The sequence below is a fragment of the Camelus bactrianus genome, chromosome 3 (genome assembly GCF_048773025.1).
Source record: "Camelus bactrianus isolate YW-2024 breed Bactrian camel chromosome 3, ASM4877302v1, whole genome shotgun sequence".
Lineage (NCBI taxonomy): Eukaryota > Metazoa > Chordata > Mammalia > Artiodactyla > Camelidae > Camelus > Camelus bactrianus.
In genome coordinates, this window is record NC_133541.1 from 119,150,712 (window position 1) to 119,167,082 (window position 16,371).

At 40.8% G+C, this 16,371-nt stretch overlaps 1 long non-coding RNA gene across 5 annotated transcripts in view; it reads left to right on the plus strand.

Annotated features, from left to right (window-relative positions):
• The window catches only part of LOC141577127 (uncharacterized), a 257,231-nt gene that overhangs the window by 47,762 nt on the left and 193,098 nt on the right, over positions 1–16,371 (plus strand). The gene's annotated exons all lie outside the window — the stretch shown is intronic.

Genomic DNA, 16,371 nt, shown 5'->3' on the forward strand with positions numbered 1-16,371 from the left:
GCAGCCGCCTCTTCTTGGTGGTCCCCCTTGGGACCGATCTTTATGTTACCTGCTCAGTGTGTTCAGCCTCAGAAGCATGACCAACCAATACTCTGCTCTGATGTGTTTGTGCTCTAGGCCACCACGTGTGGGATGTGCCGGAGGCCATCACCGCCCCAAGGCTGCATCCCGTCCCCTGCTGCCTACATGCCTCCTTGTCCCTGCAGGACAACATTCGAAAACCTGGTTTCCAATTTGAACTCAGCCTTACTTAGAGAATTCATCTCCCTCTTCTGGGTGTCAAAGTCCTTATTTATAAAAATGAGTGGTCCAGGCAGATGAGCTGTGAGGTCCTTGATTGCCTGAGATTCCTGTGAGTTTATTCTGAAGTGTTTGAGTGTGCAGTGTCTTCCTGATGCAAGACCCAGGACTAGTGGGGAAGGGACCCTAGTGGGAGTCCTGTCTGACTTAGGGATAATGGCCTGTCATCCACTGTCAAACCTCAGCAGCCAGTCAATGATTTTGTGGTCAAGGGCATTTCTGAAACACTGGATGTGCTCCCGCAGCTTATAGCTCTGTGCAAGCTGTAAAGTGCACACTCAACACTTGATGTTTGTCATGAAGATTAAAGAACTCTCAAGTGCAAGTGACAAGGTTGATATATGAGGATAGCTGTAACACTGTGCTTTTTTGTCTTCAGAAGCATTTTTCTCAGTCGTGGCTTTAACCTGACATCCAGACAACAAAGCTCCCTGGTTACATTTCATGAGAAATTTAATAACCCCCTTATTGAGTATTTTTGCTGCAGCCTTGGATTAACCTTTAACAAATGAAGCCTTAGTTGCCACGCAGCCTCAAGAACGTTCTCCCTGTGATGAATATGTCTAAGTCTGCGTGTACTTGAGGACACTGGGGGCTGGGAGGTCACCTGGGTTGGAATGGCCCCCAAGAAGCCAGCTCTATCAAATCAACAATGCCAAGACACCAGGAATGACTTCCAGGGCTCAGAAACCCCAACTGCCCTGTGTCGCTAAACTACAAAATATAGAAGATACCCGTTTCTCCAGAAATATAAATATTAAGACTTAATAAACAGCAGAATCTTTCCCCTTTTCTTTAAAATGGTCATCTATTTACAAATTGGACAATGGCTTACTGTGAGTCATAGAAGTTGAGGTGGGGGGTGATGCTGTGACTGAGCAGCTAGTGTTGTCATGGAAACTAATCTACATTGTATGGACAGGGAAAAATGGATCCAAAATATCCCTATTTCTTATGAATATCCCACCACTGTTACAAAGCAGTGCTTATTTACTGTTTAGCAAAGGCTAGTCCAGATGTACAAGCTTGAAGAGAATTCAGAAGAATTTGAAAGAAAACCTGTGGAAAGAATAGGATCTTTACAAATTGCTGTTCCAATGCTTTAAAAAAATTTTTTGTTTTAAATTGAAGTACAGTTGATTTACAATGTTGTGTTAGTTTCTAGTGTGCAGCATAGTGATTCAGTTATACATACAAATTTTTTCATTATAGGTTATTACAAGATATTGAATATAGTTTCCTGTGCTATACAGTAGGACCTTGTTGTTTGTCTCTTTTATATATAGTAGTTTGTACCTGCTAATCCCAAACTCCTAGTTTCTCCCTTCCCTTCCCTTTCCCCTTTGGTAACCATAAGTTTGTTTTCTATGTCTGTGAGTCTGTTTCTGTTTTGTAAACAAGTTCATTTGTATCATTTATTTAGAGTCCACATATAAGTGATATATTTGTCTTTCTCTGTCTGACTTACTTTGCTTAGTATGATCATCTCTAGGTTCAACCATGTTGCTGCCAGTGGCATTATTTCATTCTTTTTTATGGCTGAGTAGTATTCCATTGTGTGTGTGTGTGTGTGTGTGTGTGTGTGTGTGTGTGTGTATACATATAACTACATCGTCTTTATTCATTCATCTGTCAGTGGACATTTAGGTTGCTTCCATGTCTTGGCTGTTGTAAATAGTGCTGCTGTGAACACTGGGGTGCTTGTATCTTTTCAAATTAGAGTTTTCTTCAGATATGTGCCCAGGAGTGGGATTGCTGGATCATGTGGTGAGTCTATTTTTAGTTTTTAAAGGAATTGCCATACTGTCTTCCATAGTGGATGCACCAAACTATGTTCCCACCAGCAGTGTAGGAGGGCTCCCTTTTCTCTACACCCCCTCCAGCATTTATTGTTTGACTGCTCTATTTCTCTTTTTCCTGATTTTGTTAGATGATATTACAACAGATCCTCCTGCATGATTTTGCCATGCTGCCCAGGCAGACCAACAGGAATTTTGATTGCCTGTCATTTTATTGTGATGGTTTTAAAGCTCTTTTGAGGAAATGAGTGTGTAATGCAAATTTGTATTTTTTTTTTGTGGTTATATTGGATAAACACAAGGTTTGAGTTACTTTTAGTAACTGTTTTTTAGAGTTTTATGACTTTTTTTCTCATTTTTCAGGTAAGCTAAGCCTAGAAATTTATGATTGACACCAAATGAAAGTAAATACATAATACATGCTTCAATGTATTTGTATGATACATGATGTATTTTTATTACATATAAAGTTTTTTCGTATATATACATGTACATAGTATATATTTTATATATGTATATATCCTTAACAGTTACTTGTATTAACAAAAGCATTTATTCATTAGTATATACTATATGTGCTAAAAGCTCTTTTTGTACTCCTATATCTGTTTGAGATCAAGATCTCTGGCTTCCAGATATATTTTTAATTGAGACCAGCTGGTCCCCTGTACATTTTGAGGAAATTATTTTGACCATGGTGTGTGCTCCTCTAGACTCTGCACCCAGATACCTTTTTTCTGCTTCCTCAGGGAGGTGACTGGTAAGGGGCCAGCACCAAGGTCCCAAGGCCTGGGGAGGACACGTTAGGTTTCAAACCAAAACTGCCCAGTAGCCTGTCCTCATGGCTGAGCATACACCAGGGATAGATGGCCTGGCCCCTAGAGGGGTGTGCACTAGTGTGTCTGTCCCTGTCATGTAAGCGAGGTGACTTCTGCTGAGTCTGGACAGGCCCTGGACTAGGGTATCCCCTTTAGCTTCCAGATTCAGCATCCCCATCACCAACTCAGGACAGTCTGTCAATGTGTTTCTGCAGGAGATGTGGAGATTCTTATGGCATGGCCCACATCCTGTGTTTTTCTCTGTCAAGCACGGGCATGTCCCATTACAGGAGGAAGAGGAGGGAGTGGGGATGCTTGGGATTAACTGTTTTAGAGGAAAAGGAAAATCTGATCAGTGAAGACACATACTGTGGAAGCACCTTGGTTTCTTCAATGCTTTGTGTTCTGTGGAAGATGGAAGTGAAATGGGCACTGATCTGGGACCTAAGTATTCCCTTGCCCAGGACTTTGTGATGACCCCCATGGTGTCTGTGACAGCATCAGTGTCCAGTTAGGGACCACAGAAGGGCAACATCTCTCAACTACTGACTCCATGTAGTGAAGTGAGGGGGTTATGGGCCCATGGAAGCTCTCAGTCCCCTCTTCTCCCACTGGGGGGGCATGGGGGTACTGCCCATGGCCTCCCCAGGGACCACAATCTGCCCAGCTTTGCTCTTGCTGTTCCAGGTCATGTGCACTATATCAGAATTCCTTCTCCTCTTTCCTTTCCTACTGGGCTTAAAAAAAATCTCTCATTCCCTTGTTTAAAGACCTGAAAGGGCTGCTGTCATGAATGAAAATGAGGGAGACTTTCACTGTCTCCCACATACAAGGGAACATGTCCTGAAGGTGACTTATCTTTGCATCTTTGGGACATCTTCACAGGACTGTGGGAGTCGAAGCCCAGACAAGTAGTCTAAGGTTATTCAACAAAGTGGTCCTGTCCTCACTGTGACTCAAACGTTTAGCACTTACTTTCCTCGGGGATCAACGCAGTGCTGCCTCTTTACAGTGAATTGTTGCCACACAGAGCACTGCCAGGGCCTCAGCATCCCATCCACGGCCTCAGGTGAGGTGCCTGGGGGCTGCAGTGTGCAATGCCACCGTGGGTGGGTGTGCAAAGGGGTCGCTGCAGGCCCCTCATCCCAGCCAGGTCTTCCCAGGCTCATTCCCAGTTGCCCTGCTGTTTGTTAAACAGCCTGGTAAAGAAAGCACCTGGGGAGAAGTAGTCATCTTATGGAGCAGAAGGTATTCACGAGTTGCCACAGTGATTCAATCTGAGTGGTTGGCTTGAGGTGGCTGCAGGAAAAATGATAAAGCCAAACGGGAGGCCCAGGTGGACATGAAACAGTGATGAACAGCTGATACTTCTTTGTGTCAGGCTCTCTCATCATTGGCACGGACACTCCACTTGACTTTGCTTAGCAGTTTAAGGCTTGGGAGTCCAGGGACTTGGCTTCAGATGTGTGAAAAATACCCACTGCTCAATGGGAGGTTCAAACTCACAGGGTTGATGCTGCAGCTTTATTTCAGTTTTCTTCCACATGGGAAGGACAGCACACGTGAATGGCAGTGCTTTACCATTTATCCATGAATGGTGCACGATGCTAATGCAGTCTGGCTGAAGCAATGGAAATGTTAAAATAAAGAAAAAATTTTTCAGTAATTATATATCTCTATATACACAAGTACATAGAGATATCTACCTATGAATACATAGATTTCGGATAGATAAATCTATCTGTCCAAAAGCAGCTGCGTTTTTTATGGATTAGCTGTTTAAGCGGTCAAGGGCAGTTAAGCTTAATTAACGTGAACCTAGCCTTACATTAATAAACTCCCATGGGGGCTATGAATTGAGAGGGTGAAAGAAAGTAGTCTATATAATAGCTAATCCGAAGGCTAGTGCTTTTCTTGCTGCATTATTTTCTAGATTTTGCATACTGACAATGAAGTGTTGCTTTGACGTCCTTTTAAGTCGAGATTTAAACATCTTTTGTTTGGTAAAACTCAAAAAGGAATTAATAAACCTTTTATGGGAGATGTGAGGTTTTTTTAAAACTATTATAGCATTTTTCTTGTGCCTCTAACCCAGAATGCAAACGTCTTCTTATTGGATTCGTAACAGTTTGACTGAGTCACATATAGATTTTGAGTTAATTCAGCTAAGATGGAGGAAAGTCTCATAAAAGTGCAGGGAAAGTCCAGGCTCCCTGGCCCCTGAGGCTGTTTTTAGTAATAAGTGAAGAAGTTAGAGATCTGGAGCCGGTGGCTTTGGCTTCTGACTTAATATTTGACAGAATTAAGAAGCTCCTTTAGGTACCTAATTTCCTGCCAGAAAGAAGGCTTAATGCTCAAAAAACTTAAGGACTTAAGTGTATCAATTGAAATTCAGTTGTGGGAAAATAAGAAGTTTTGAGCATTCTCTTCATAATCACATGCCTGTCAAGATGAAAAATTTTTTGCAACACTTTCCTGGGGTAAAGTGAACAAATCTAAGTATAAAGCTCAATGACATCAATAGCCACGTGACTGCCACACAGGTAAAAATTTAGAAACTTTCCTTCACCACGGAAAGTTCCCTTTCTTACTCGTATCAAGACCCTAATTTAACCACTCTTTTGAGGTCTTTCCCCATAAGTAGGTTTGGTCTGTTTTTCAGCATTAGGTAAAAGGGCTTGTACACTATGCTTTCTTGCATAGAAATGTGTCTGGTTCCTTTCACTAGATGTAAATAGTCTTAAATTTACATACAGTTGAATTCATTGTTTTTCTATGTGTACATTTCTATGAGTTTTAACACATAATAGATTCCTGTAACCACCACCATGGTCAGGATGCAGCCCCCAAATCTCCCGTTAGAATCCAAATGCTCCTCCCCACAACGGATCCTGGCAACCAGTGATCTGTTCTCCATCCCTAGTGTTCTACCTTTCCCAGAATGTCATACAAATCATACATATGCAACCTTTGATGCTGGCTTCTTTCATTTAGCATAATGTGTTTGAGGTTCTTCCGTGTGCAGTAATAGCTTGTTCCTTTGTATCATATTCATTCTGCTGTTGATGGTCATTGGTGCACTTACCATTTTTTGTTTGCAAATAAAGCTGCTATGAACATTTCTGTACACTTTTTTTTGTGGACATATAGACTAACTTCTCTTTGTCATATGAGTGACACTGCTTAATTTAAGGGTAAGTTCAGTTTTGTTAGCGATTGCTAACCAGTTTTCCAAACACGGGATGCCATTTTACAAGCAGTGTACCAAAGTTCCCATTTGCCTGTGTCCTCACCAACACTTGGCATCACCAGTCTTTTAGATTTTGCCCTTTTGGGAGGATCTCTTAATATCTCACTGTGGTTTAATTTATTTCCCTTGATAACTAATGATGTTGAGTATTTTTCATTCTTCTATTTTTATGATTATCTTTTTACTGTTGATTTGTAGTAATTCTTTATGTATTTTTAATACAGATCCTTTGTTAAATATATGTACTATGATTGTTTTCTACTAGTCGATAGATTGCCTTTTCACTCTCTTAATGGTGTTTCTGATGAATAAAAGTTTTGCCTTTTGATGAAGTCTATTATCATATTTTTTCCACTTTATAATTAGTGCTTTTTGCATCTTAGCTAAGAAATCTTTGCCACAGTTCCCAAATACATCATTCTAGGGTTTCTTCCAAAAAGCTTTATTGTTTTAGCCATCACATTTAAGTATTAGATCCATGTCCATTGAGAATTAGTTTTGGGGGAGTGTGTACAGTGTGGAGTAATAAAGGTACTCAGTTGCTCCCTTACTATATGGAAAAGAGTTTTCTTTCCCCTGCTGAATTTCATTGGTGTCTTTGTTGAAAATCAGATGGTCATATTGTCTGGGTGTATTTTTGGACTTTCTATTCTGTCCCCATTGGCCTTCTTGTCTATTCTTATGCCAGTACTACTTGCTCTTAATTACTATAGCTTTAGAGTATGCTTCAAAACGTGGTAGTGTAAATTCTTCTCCTTTTTCATCTTCTTACTCCTTTTCATCCTCCTCTTCCTCCTCCTTCAACATTGTTTTGGCTTTTTAGATCTTTTGCTTTTTGTGTAAATTTTATGATCAGCCTGTTTATTGAAAAAGCAGCTCCATGGAAAATGCAAACTCAAAGGCAAAAATCAAGGGGTTTTGAGGGAGATGGCATTGAATCTATAGATCAACTTGGGCAGACTTGACATCTTAATAATAGAGTCTTTCTAATCATAAATGTAGTAATTCTCTCCATTTATGCATGTCTTTGGAAAATTCTCTCAGCCATGTTTGTAGTTTTTAGGGTGGAGGATTTGCACATCTTTTATTAATTTTATTCCTAGGCATTTGATGATTTTATAAATGATATTTTTTATTGTGATACTATATATAATACAAAATATACCATTCTAACCATTTTTGAATGTATAGTTCAGTGGCATTAAGTACATCCACATTGTTGTGCAACCATCACTGCTCTCCAACTCCAGAACTTTTTTATCATCCTACATTGAAACTCTGTATCCATTAAATAATAGCTCTCCATTCCCTTGCTTAGCCCTGGAAACTACCATTGTACTTTCTGTCTGTATGATTTGACTGTTTTAGGCACCTCATATACATGGAATCATACAATATTTGTCCTTCTGCTTTATTTCACTTAGCACAGTGCCTTTAACACCTGTCCATGTTGTAGCACATGTCATAATTTCATTCCTTTCTCAGACTGTATAATGTATAATAACACTCTACTATATATAATACCACATTTTGCTTATCCAGTCATGTATAGATGGACATTATTTTCATCTTTTATTATGAATAATGCTGCCATGATGATTGGTGTACAGATACCTGTTCAAGTCTCTATTTCCAATCCTTTTGTTTACATATGAGAGGTGGAATTACTGAATCATATGGTAATCCTGTGTTTAATTTTTTGAGGATATAAATATTTTAAAATTTTATATTTCAAGTGTTTGTTAGTCTTTAAAAGTAAACTGAATTTTGGGGTGTTAACTTTATACAGTGTGATACTGTTAAATTCACTCACTAGTCCTAACATTTTATAGATTCCTTTGGATTTCCTACAGTCATCATCTTTGAATAAAACAGTTTAACTTCATCTTTGATAATATTAATGCCTTTTTTTCTTTTTGCCTTTTTTCATTAGCTCAGACCTCCAGTGCCATATTGAATAGAAATGGTGAGAGTGTGGATATCCTTGTTAAATTCTTAGCCTTGGGGGAAGGAATGTAATATTTCACTATTAAATGTTACCTTACCTGTAGAATTTTTTTAAAGCTACCTTTGTCTGATTGAGAGAATACTGTAATATTTCTAGTTTTCTAAGGAGTTTTAAAAATATCATGAATGGATATTAAATTCAGTAAATTCTTAGTGATTTTTGATGATCTGAATATAATAATTGAATGTTATTTGTTCAACAAATATTTATTATCTACTAGCCAGTATACAGAAGTAAACAAAATGTACAAAATCACTACCCTCTTGGAACTTATGTTAAAATATATAGAGACAAAGTATAAACAACAAAAAAATAGATATTATATATTATACTAGAAGGTGGTAGTTGCTGTAAGGAAAACAATTAAACAAGGAAAGGGGATGGGGTGTCATGGTTAGAGGAAGCAGTTGCAATTTTAAAATAGAGTGGTCAGAGAAGGACGTACTGAGTGAGTAAGTATTTGAGCTGAAGGTGGTGAGTGAGGAAGTCCTGCAGATAGCCTGGAAAGGTCTGGATGATATCTGGGAAGAAGGGTGTTCTTGTCAAGGGGAAGAGTAAGTGCAGAGTGTAAAGGCAGAACTCCACTTTGTGTGTTTGGGGGCAGCAAGAAAGGTGGTGTGGCTGGAGGGGAGCAAGTGGTGGGTGACAAAACAGTGCTGGGAGTAGCAGTAGCAGTAATGGAAATAATGCTAGTGATAACAGAGCCTGATACCCGTTGTCTAACAGCTGCCTTCTGCCAGACACTGTCCCAAGTTCATGAAACAGTAACAGCAAGAGATGAGGTCAGAGAAATAAGTGAGATACATGGGTCAAGTCACTCTTGTTGGCCAGAGTGAGAACATGGGATTCTGAATGATGTGGAGCCACTTTTAGGTTTTGAGCAGATAAATGTTGATCTGACTTAAGCATTAGTAGAAGTGCTGAGGCTGCTGTGCTGACAGTAGATGAGGGTTGAACCAGCAAGGCCAGTGAGGAAGCTGTTGTGATAATCTGCACAGTCCCTGGTGGGTTGGAGGTGGTGAGCAGGTGTTGGAATCTGGATCCGGTTTAAGGAGAGAATGGGCAAGATTCTCTGTTGGATTGGAAGTGGGTGAAGGAGAAGGAACATACAAAAATGACTCTGAGGTTTTGGCTGAGGGGCTAGATGTGGAGTTTGAGGTGGAGTGGAGTAGGTTTATCTGAGCGGGGTGAGAACTAGATTTTGACACGGTAAATCTATTCTTTTGCTAAATTTTCAACTATGCTATGAGAAGGAACCATGGAAAGTTAGAAAAATAGGTTAAAAGTAATGGTGTTTAAATTCAGCACTTTTGGAAAAAAAAGTCTTTAGATGGATCGTTTCTTTAGGAATCCAGGTTTGACCTTAGGATATTGGCTGCAACTTTCTGCCCCTCTCTGTTTCCTATGGCAGCTGCTTACTATTCTGATATTAAGTTTATAACTTGCAGATTCAGAGATCTGAATTTCACAAACAAGTATCCTTTAAAAGGGTTTGGAGATTGATAAAGACTGCCAATGTTTTATTTTTCCAACTCCTTTTTTACTAAAAGTTTTATTTGATCTCAACCTCATGTCATGAAAGGAAGGGTTTTTTTTGGTTTTTTTTTCCCCCACCAAAAACTAAAAGACAACAATGGAAGGACAAAGTGTCATAAGCCATTTAACTTTTGTGACTTCTCTTCAACCATATACATTCAAAAGTACACACCTTAAAGAGTGTGGGACAGTCTGTCAGCTGTTTTGGTTCCACTTACTGAGCATGTACTCTGGACTGATGAAGGCATGGAAGGTGTGGATCTTCCCTTCTCCTAGCAGGTCTGGGTGTACAGTGAATCTTCTGTTCCCCTGAGTCTACAGTCCCATGTCCCTCAGCTATGTGCCATTCAGGTCTTTAAGAGGTTTGTTTTTAAAAACATCATGACACTTAAAGGAAGCCCAATTATTTCATCAGATACACTCAACCATAGGATTAGCAATCTATTCCATGCTGTAGGAAAATTAGGCTGTGATTGGCTTGGACTTCATTTTTGTACCTTCATAAGAAATTTTGAAGGATAATTTTGGCTGTATGCAATTTTTCCAATAAGGAATCACTTTACTCCATCTTAACATATTGTTCCACTGTGGTCTCAGAACAAAGGATAACCCTTTACATAGACTATTTTAGCCTATGGATAAATGCGTTTTGTTGCCCTTATTTTTCTGATTTTGTTGTAGATGGGTCAAATTTTCATTACAGATATTCATCAATTCTCAGACCTGCAACTGAAAATCAGTAATTCAAGGAAGTGGATTATTTTTCATGAATGAAAACACTTGGGATCTGGATGGAGAGTTATTTCCTAACCCAAAGTCACAGATAGTGGAATTATCATCTCCAGCCTCCCTGGTGTTCTTCAGAAGTAGAATTGAAAAATCTGATGTGTTAGGGCCAGGTCCAGAGCCAGGCACATAGTGGGGGGAAAACAAATGTTAATTCCTTTCTCCAGCTTTATCATCCTTCCCACTTTTATCCCATTTCTAAATGTCACAGTTGGGAATTTTAGCCCTGGCTAGATCAAGAGATGTCAGATGGTAGAGACAGCTGAGTCTTGAGACAAAGCTGAGGTCTCTTTGAGGTATCAGAGTGGAGGACAGGTAAGTTCAATTTCTGGAAGGTGAGTTGAGCCGGTGTCCTGAGGCATAAAGGCAAAAGGCAAAAGGCAAGAAAAGTATAAGTGATGGGTGGTTGTTGATATTAGGGAACAACTGGCTATCAGGAAACTGTAGGCCCTGCCTGAAGGCTGTAGAGAAGAAGCCATGGGCTGAACTGATAAACAAGCTGTGAGAAATGTCAGGTAGCTGGCTGGATAAGAGATGCCTATTAATGTGTCCAGTATGGATGGCTGGTTAGCCAATGATGGGTAAGATCCTCAGAGGAGGACAACCTAAGACAGGCACAGTTGGCTGGAACACAGATGGCCTACTCAATGTGTCCAGCATGTATGGCTGGCTAGCCAATGATGGGTAAGATCCTCAGAGGAGGACAACCTAAGACAGGCACAGCTGGCTGGACCACAGATGGCCTACTCAATGTGTCCAGTATGGAAGGCTGGCTAGCCAATGACGGGTAAGATCCTCAGAGGAGGACCACCTAAGACAGGCACAGCTGGTTGGACCACAGGTGGCCTACTCAATGTGTCCAGCATGTATGGCTGGCTAGCCAATGACGGGTAAGATCCTCAGAGGAGGACAACCTAAGACAGGCACAGTTGGCTGGAACACAGATGGCCTGCTGAATGTGTCCAGCATGTATGGCTGGCTAGCCAATGATGGGTAAGATCCTCAGAGGAGGACAACCTAGACAGGCACAGCCAGCTGGAGAAGAGCTGGCCTACTCAGTGTGTCCAGTATGGACTTGGAATTGGAGAGAGAAGGCATCACATGGTCCTTGAGGCCGTATGAATTGGCCTTATAAGCTAAGTGAATGAATAACAAAGGAGAGAGGAAGGGAGAGAGAAAAGAAGGAAGGAGGGATGGGAGGGAGGGGAAGGAGGAAGATGTGCTTAAATAACTCTTATGAGTCTGAATTCTGAGGTGGCTTGAGTGTTCAAAGGGGGTGACATTAACTTGGGCATTTAGGACAACAAGACAGAAATCACACCACAGGGCAGAGGCTGGCTTGGTGGGCAGTGCCAGGCAGCCAGAACTTTCTGTTTTGGTATTAAATGCTCCCTTAGTATTGGCGCCATCACCCACTCGACTCCCTGTCCCTAGGGACTCTAATTCCACTAGAGCCTATCCTGGATGTTAACAGATGTTCCAGGGCCCTTTTCCCAGGTACTGGTGTTTGATTTGGGGAGAGAAGTTTACATCTGGCACAGAAGAGAAGTCACACTCGCACAACGGAAGATAGCATTTCAGCTGGCAAAGTACTTATGGAACGGAACCTTTGACTACGAGAACTGTGACATCAACCCACTGGATCCCAGAGAGTGCAACCCGGTCATCCCCAGGTACCACGTGGCTCACAGCAGCCTCAGCTCCATCTGCACCACCAGGAACTGAACACATTGCTTCAACCATGGCCAGGCTGGCCCTGAGCCGGCCAGCTCATCCTGCTCTCTGAACACTGTGTTGACCCCACAGCAGCCCAGGACCACCAGCACATGGAGCCGACCCCCTGCAGAGCTCACAGGCAGCCTGAGAGTAGCCAGGAGCCTTCTCTTTTGTGTGTTGCTGTTAAACCACGTCCTCCCCATCCTTGCTTCCCACAGCGGGTAGCAGATTTACGGAAACAGTACACCTGAAAACACAAACAGCTTTGAAAATGATTCAGACAACCTCATGGTTGAGAGGCTCATAATGGCTGATTATGGTAAAGCAGGATGTTCCGTCACTCACTTCTTGCTCTTCTAGCTGATAACGGAGAGTAACTGTCTTGGATGAGATGGTTTCTGAGGCCCCTTCCAGCTCTCAAATTTTGTGATTCTTGGTCCTTCCACCAAATGTTCTTTGGTGCCACTGTTGGTCCCAGAATGATGCCAACTGGTCCGGGAGGCTGACTCAGTTGTGATGGTTTTTGAGAGGAAAAGAACGGAGAGGAAAGAGAAAGGATGCAGCTGTAGCAAGATGCAGCATGACTGAAAATTCCCAGCGTCTCCCAGTGTGAGTTGGACAAATGCTGTTTATGCCTCATGTCGTAGGCAAGGCCTGCTAATACCACCTCCACATTAAAACATAACTTGGTTGAGTTTACTTGTTATTTAATTTAATGTGAAACGTATTCAGCCTAGAATTCTTAGAATTTTTAATGAAAAAGTCACCTATGACCAGCATTAACATTTTGCTGCATTTTTCCCAATCCTTTTTTAATGTCTATCTGTCTTTAGAACCACCCATCCACCCACCCATCCATCCACTCACCCTTACATCCATCCACCCATACATCCATCCACCCACTCACCCTTCCATCCATCCATCCATCCATCCATCACAGATGGCAACAGAAAAGGTGTTTATATACGATGTAATCCCTAGTTTCCATAGCTGTTTTTTTTTCCCTTCCATGGTATAGTGCTTTTCAGAGTACTTGTGCAATATATAAAATTCTTAGCTATGAGCAGGATGAGCTTATAATACTTTACAATGCAAATCACAACCAGGAAATAGAGTAGTGGTAAAGTATTACTAGAAAAATGACACTTTATTTACACGAGTGCATGAATAAACTGTTCCCAGAGGGAGTGGGTTTCCAAGGATGCAACTTTGTGATTTATGTTTTTGTACAGTCATGCTTTTACTACTAATTTTTTAAATTTAGCATTTAGCTCTACTATAGCTGTGATGACTTGCAGAACATAAAAGAAAACATGGCTCTTACCCTCCAGCATTTTATGTAACACCTTTAAAAGGAGGAGACACATGAGTTTACAAACATTGAACTATTTATATAGTTTCTGGCCAAAGGTGTTTTTACTTTATGAGGAATTTGTTTTATTTTTCACCTTGTAGGCATGTCCCCTTTTTCTAAGTGTGATGTCTTGACTCTTCTGAGGGTTTTTTCTTTCTTAGATAAGACTCTCTTGATTGCAAACTAGAAACTCAGCCTAAGCTGCTTAAGAAAAAGGGGATTTCATTGGCGACATCTTGGGATATCACACAAGAATAATACCTTGAAACTCAGGCAAACTAAGGAGTCAGCCCCAGGTCAGAAATAATGAGAGCCAAGTGTTGGGAACCCCTCAGGTGCTGTCCTCTTTGTCATCATCTGTTTGCTTCCATTTCTATGCTCAGGTCCTATTCCTCCTCCTCCTTCTTCTTTGTTTTACATCTGGATGGATTCTCTCCCTCTCTCTCTCTCTCTCTCTCTCTCTTTTTAATGTCCTACTTGATTCTCACTGAGATCGCCTTTCTCTTTGTGTCTGAAACTCGGCTATCACCAGTCTTTGAATTCCTATTGCTTGTGAAATTTGTAGAATGGTCAGGTTTGTATTTTAAAAGCATAATCTTGAGAAGAAAAAAGCATTTTGGTTGCAAAATTTCAAATAGTTTGGAAGAAACCAAAACGAATGACTGTAGACGAGTTCGACTGTATCAGCAGTGGGTTTAGAGGAAGAAGTAGCTTGGGCCAGGGTGGTAGTGTTGGAGATAGAGAGGGCAGAAGTAGGCACACAGGGACAGAACTCGGTTGGATATTGAGGGTGAGTGAGAATATGTCTAAGGCGATGTCCAGGTTTCTGACTTGCATGATGGATTGATTAGGGCAGTCATTCACTGATGTTAGACCACCTCAGTTTGGGCAGTATAATTGTGATTTTGGTTTTGAATGTATTAATGGGAGGTACCTTTGAGGCATCCAGACAGAGCTGTTAAGATGGTGTTTAGATACGAGTTTTGCAATCAGAGGAGAGTTTTTGGCTTTTGGTATAAATATTTGTATAGGTACTATAGCATGTTGTTTAAGAGGATGGGCTTGGCATCAAATAAACCTGACTCATAAAAGCTTGCTCTGCTTCCCTTGGGTTGGCTACTTAACCTTTAAGTGTTATTTCTCATCCCTGAAGTATAATTGTACAATTGTACCTACTTCATAATTGTACCTACTTCACACAGCTACTGTGAGGATCAATTGATATGATCACAGATAAGGTGTTCAGTACCTTACCAAGTCCACGGTATGCATCCAGTAAGTGCTAGGTGGTGGTATTGTTGTTTACACTTCTGTGAACAGGAATCATGCCCCATTCATTTTGCCTTTTCTCATAATACTAGGTATTAATGAGTCACTGTAGGAAGGAATGGGAAGTGCAAACAGTGTGAACAGTTGTCATGACTATAGTATAGTAATATTAACATGGCATGAATTGAAGAAGGAAGAGGTTGGGTTGGTGGGAGTGAATTTAATACGAGGACCAAGAAAAGGCCATTGGATTTGTTGATTAGGTGGGAAATGTTAATCTTCTTGAGTATAATTGGACTAAAGTTGTAGGACTATAAAGCAGATTGAAGGTGATTACAGAATGAATGGGTAGGGAGAAAATGGAGTCAACAGGTGTGTTTTTCTCATACTGTTAAATTTCTCAAGCAAGAAAAGAACTATGAAGATATTTGAAGTGTGTAGTGACAAAATGACCTTAAAATGCCTTGGGAGTATTTATTTTTTCCAATTTGAAAACTGTTCTCAAGACTGAAAAAAAAAACAGGCTGTTGTCATCTGGCAAAATGGTAAGTAATCATCACAATTCTCTGAAGTGATCATTTCACAGTTTCATATTTTGTGACTACTGGAGGCTTCTAGCAACACTGCTGCCAGAGCTGATACAGAGGACTTCTACTTCCACCCTTGCTGTGGACACATCGAATCTGTGGACAAAAATCTAGCAAGGACAAAGGCATTCCTGAGTCTGATAAACCAGGAGATCCCAAGTGCCAGAAGTGAAGAGAGAATTCAAAGTGAAGGTATAATTGGAAGCTCAAGGCCTGTGGTGGTTTCAGATCTGGGCGTAGACCCAAGAGCTTGGTCCTGAAGGTCTCATGAAGGAACATGGCTTTAGGTCTGCATAAAGAAGGAAGATGGAGTTGAGGTCCTCCTGTGTAAAACCTCAAAGGGTGTCTTATCTGTGAAAAGACTAGAAAAACCTTGTGCACTGGGCTGAGGAAGTGCAAAAAAAAATGCTCTCTTCCTGGAGTTGTGCATAATTAGGAATAAAAAAAGAGAAAAGCTGTACTTCACAATATAGGTTAAAATTTAACATTGCTTACAGGGCAGCTAACCCTCAAATTGAGAAGTTAGCACAAAATCTGGTCCAGAACTACAGGGACTGATGGAGCCCTCAGTAATTAAGTGTGAAACTGTCCTGCAGAGCAGATGAACAGCCTAGGACTCTTGAAGAGACAACTCATGCTAAAGATAACCCTGCAATGAAATATTGCCAGCCACACAAGGAGACGAATCACTCCAAAGGAGATTTGGCAGATGTTGTATATAGGAGAATTGGTACTCCAGGTGGTGCTCCTGGGACACAGGACAGAAACCATTGGGTTGAAATTACTAGAGACAAAGAGGGTAAGACTGCAATGAAAGAATGTCACGGATTAGGAAAAGTAACACAGAGATTTGGAAAGGAGCCAAATAGAATTCCTAGAAACCTCAACCTTGATGGACAGGTTAAACATCTGACTAGATATAATTGAAAACTATTAGTCATTGAGGAG